The sequence below is a fragment of the Triticum dicoccoides genome, chromosome 6A (assembly GCF_002162155.2).
Source record: "Triticum dicoccoides isolate Atlit2015 ecotype Zavitan chromosome 6A, WEW_v2.0, whole genome shotgun sequence".
NCBI lineage: Eukaryota > Viridiplantae > Streptophyta > Magnoliopsida > Poales > Poaceae > Triticum > Triticum dicoccoides.
In genome coordinates, this window is record NC_041390.1 from 613,530,650 (window position 1) to 613,535,535 (window position 4,886).

Here is a 4,886-nt window from a genome sequence, read left to right on the forward strand (position 1 = left end):
CCCCCCGCAGTCGAAGCGGCGCCAGTGATGCAGAGACTGGAATGAAACTCCTCGAAGGTGGAAGTCGGCAGGCCCTTCGTCATCACATCGGCGAACTGTTGTGCAGTCGGAACATGAAGGACCCGAATACGTCCAAGGGCCACTTGCTCGAGCACAAAGTGAATGTCCAGCTCAATGTGCTTAGTTCGGCGATGATGAACGGGTTTGACGGAGAGGTACACCGCAGAGACGTTGTCGCAGTAGACAACCGTAGCCTGGGAGATATCGTGATGCAGCTCCTGAAGTAACTGTCGTAGCCAGGTGCACTCGGCAACAACGTTAGCCACATCTTGGTACTCAGCCTCCGCGCTGGAGCGCGATACTGCGGGTTTTCGCTTGGACGACCACGAGACGAGTGAAGGACCGAGGTAAACGCAGTAGGCGGAGGTGGACCGACGAGTGTTGGGGCAACCAGTCCAGTCTGCGTCGGAGTAGGCCACCATCTCTAGAGAAGCGGACGCCGTGAGGGTGAGCCCAAGAGTCATCGTGCCGTGAATGTAACAGAGGATCCGCTTCACGAGAGTCCAATGGGAGTCACAAGGGGCGTGCATGTGGAGACACACCTGCTGAACTGCATACTATAGATCCGGTCAGGTGAGAGTCAGATACTGAAGAGCACCGACAATGGACCGGTAGAAGGGAGCATCCGACACTGGCGAGCCCTCAAGAGCAGAAACATTGGCATTCGAGTCAACAGGAGTAGCAACAGGGTGACAGTTGAGCATGCCAGCACGATCAAGTAGCTCGTGCGCATACTTCTGCTGATGAAGAAAGAAGCCATCCGGTCGGCGAACGACCTCAATGCCAAGAAAATAATGTAGAGCACCCAAGTCTTTGATGGCGAACTCGTCACACAGCCGGAGAGTAATCTGCTGAAGAAGAGCTGCGGAGGAGGCCGTCAGGATGATGTCGTCGACGTAGAGGAGCGAATATGCAGTCGTGTCACCATGGCGATAGACAAACAGTGAGGCGTCCGAGTGAGTGACGCTGAAGCCCAGTGTCTGAAAAAACCCGACGATCTGCTGGTACCAAGCGCGAGGTGCTTGAGCCCGTATAGAGACCGGGACAGCAAACACACATGGCCAGGAAGAGATGCGTCGTGGGCTGCTCACAATAAACCTGCTCCTCAAGATGGTCGTGGAGGAAGGCGTTGGAGACATCCATCTGATGAACTGGCCAGCCTCGGGACACCGCAAGCTGGAGGACGGTGCGGATCGTGCCCGGTTCGACAACCGGTGCAAACGTCTCAGTGAAGTCAACTCCAGCGCGCTGTCGAAAATCACGAACCACCCAGCGAGCCTTGTAGCGCTCAAGTGTACCATCCGAGCGGGTCTTGTGGCGAAAGACCCACTTGCCGCTGATGACATTGGCGCAAAGAGGTCGGGGAACCAGTGTCCAGGTGCGGTCCCGCTGGAGAGCGTCGAACTCTTCCTGCATCGCGGCAAGCCAGTGAGGATCACGAAGGGCTGCGCGAGCGGGCACGGGAATAGGTGACGGCTCCGCGGTGGAGGAGGCGAGGAGGTACTCATCGCTCGAGTACCGCAGACTCGGACGGTGAACGCCAGCTCGGGCCCGTGTGACGGGGCGAGACGGCAGCACCGGGACGTCCGGCGAGGCAGAGGGCGAGACGGCTGGCAAGACGGCCGGCGAAGCCGCCGGCGAGGCACCCGGCATGGCAGCCGGCGACGGGGCAGCCCCCGAGGTGGCTGGTGAAGATACCGGTGACGCGGAGGACCGTGAAGATGTCGGCGAAGAGGTCGGTGAAGATACCGGCGAGACGAGCGATGCCGAGGCCCCTGACGGAGTCGGCGAGAGCGACGTGGGGGCGCGAGGCGCAGCTCGTCCCACGGTGCGAGGACCGCCGAAGCCCGGAGGCGGTCCAAGAACCGAGCGGGGCCGTCCACCTGACGGGGTCGCTAGAGGGCCGCTGGTGGCCGGCGGCGACGGGGCGACGGGAGGTACCCGCTGAAATGGAACACCTTCTCATGAAAGTAAACGTGTCGGGAGGTGAATACACGATGTGAGACAGGATCGTAGCAGCGGTATGCTTTGGTGTTAGGTGGGTAGCTGAGGAAGATGCAAGCGACGGAGCGAGGTCCAAGCTTATGAGGCGCAGCGGCGGTGATGCTAGGATAGCAGAGACAACCAAAGATGCGAAGGCCATCATAAGATGGGGGCGCACCAAACAGGAGATGGTGAGGGGCATAGTTCCAGCGTGGGTGACACGGACGGATGTTGATGAGGAAGGTGGCGGTGGCGAGAGCGCCCGACCAAAACCGGGGAGGCACATTAGAGTGAAAGAGCAATGTGCGGACGCAGTCGTTAAGAGTGCGTAGGATACGCTCGGCACGGCCATTTTGTTGGGACGTGTAGGGACAAGTGAGGTGGAAGATAGTGCCATGAGAGGCTAGAAGGTTACGAATAGCGATGTTGTCAAACTCTTTTCCGTTGTCAGTTTGTAATGCAAGGATAGGACAACCGAACTGTGTGGTGACATAGGAATAGAAGGCGTTGAGTGTGGCAAGGGCGTCGGACTTGTGACGAAGAGGAAATGTCCACACATAATAAGAGAAATCATCTAAGATCACCAAATAGTATAGGTAGCCCGTGTTGCTCGCAACCGGGGATGTCCAAACATCACTATGCAATAACGGAAACGGAAAAGTGGAAATAGTGGTAGAAGCGCTAAAGGGAAGACGAATGTGCTTGCCAAGACGACAAGCCTCACAAGTATGGTCGTCGATCTTACTGCATGAGAATGAAAAAATCTGAAGAATTTGACGCAAAGTGGTGGGGTTCGGGTGTCCCAAACGAGCATGCCAAAGGTCGACACCTGCAGCGAGGGCGACTGGGGTGGTGGAGGCGGTGGCGGAGGAGTGCAACGGATAGAGCTCGTCAGGACTATCACAACGGTGAAGGACCATCCGAGTACGGGCGTCCTTCATAGAAAAACTGACATCATCAAATTCAACGGTAATGGGATTCTCACGAGCAAGACGACGAACAGAGACAAGGTTCCACTACTAGGGAAAAGCTTATAGACAGACGCTTACTAGTAGCGTGGGTTTATACCCCTCGCTGCTGCTATTTACTAGTATCGTGGGTTTATAGCCCTCGCTACTACTAAGTTGATAGTAGTAGCGCGGGTTTATAACCCTTGCTACTACTAAGTGGTCTCTGTTGTGCCCCCTGAAACATGCCATAGTAGTAGCGAGGGGTATAAACCCGCGCTACTACTAAGTTGATAGTAGTAGCATGGGTAGTAGCGCGGGTTTATAACCCTCGCTACTACTAAGTGGTCTCTACTGTGCCCACCCGGGACATTGCCATAGTAGTAGCGAGGGCTATAAAACCGCGCTACTACTATCGACCCACGAAGACATATGTACACATAGCGTGCGGAGGCCCAAATCCAAACCCACACTCTTCTGATTCCCCTTCTCCTCCCAGTCGACATTCCCTTCCTCGCCCACCACCACTGCCGGCCTCGCACCTCGGCGCCACTCCAAATCTGGCAACCTCCTCTCGCAGACCCCTCCCCTACCCCTCCATCATGCTTCTTCTCCGCTGTTGGAAGGAGAGAGAAACCAGTAGAGCGTCATCCAGATGGCGGCCAGATCCACCATGGATGCAACCACTTGCACCTCCTCACCGGGTCAAGGGTCCGACGACAAGCAGCAGCAGGTCACCGAGATTCATCTAGGGTTTCGGGCGTCGGCACCAACTCCGGCGGCCACCGGTGAGTTCCTCCTCCTACTGCTCTCTCTATCTCTCTCTTCCTCTTTCTAATAAATTTCTCTTCTTTTGTAGCAGCAGTAGACGAGAGCTGCGGGCACAAGTTGGGTGGGGAAGCACCATCACTATGAACAACTTCATCCCCTCCAGGACCAGTAGCAGCCATGAATGGAGAGGACGATGACGCCGAGCAGAAGCAGCCGCCATGGCTGCAATTAATTTTTTTAATTCTGAATTAGTTAGTAGTAGCGCGGGGCTCTGACCCGCGCTACAACTAAGTAGTAGTAGCGCGGGTGGCAACCGCGCTATTACTACTAGAAGTAGCAGTAGCGCGGGTACCACCAGCGCTACTGCTAAAAGTTAGCTGTAGCGCCCTAGCTGTAGCGCAGCCCCCCCACGCTACTGCTAGCAATTACCCCGCGCTACTACTAGGGTTTTCCCTAGTAGTGTTCGTAACTAAATCAGGAGAAACAAGGACATTAGACATGGTGAAAGGAAACGAAGTACGACCAACATGTGTGATAGGTAGAGAGGAACCGTTACAAATGGTGATACAAGTAGGAGTACAAGCCGGAGTGAAGGAGCTTAAGGTACCGGGATGAGATGTCATGTGGGCGGTCGCGCCCGAGTCCATGTACCAAGCGCCGCCGGTGCCGAAGGGGTTCAGTGATGAGGCCGAGTGTAGGGCAGCCAAAGGAGTAGGGCCCCATGGCAGGGAGACCGACAGCGAGGCGAAGCCGGCGTAGGGCTGAACCAGGGCGGGCGGAGCAAGGCCGCCGGCCATTGGCGGGGCGGGCAGAGCCGGCACCAGTCGGCTGCTGCAGCACGTCGAAGTTGGCCGGATGGCCCGCCAGGAAAGCCGGCGGCATAGTGTAGCCGCCGAGAGGCTGAACCAGGGCGGGCGGAGCGTGGTCGTCGGCCATTGGCGGTGTCGGCTGCATGTTGGTGAAGCGAGACGGCGCGCCCGTGTACATGGGGCCGAAGGGAGATGACGCAGCAGAAGACATTGCAGCGGCGACGGCGGTGGCTGGGGAAGGAGGCGCGGCAGCGGCAAGGGAGCCGTCGGCGGCTGGAGGGGGCGCGGCGGCGGCCGAGGTGGCGATGGTAAGAGG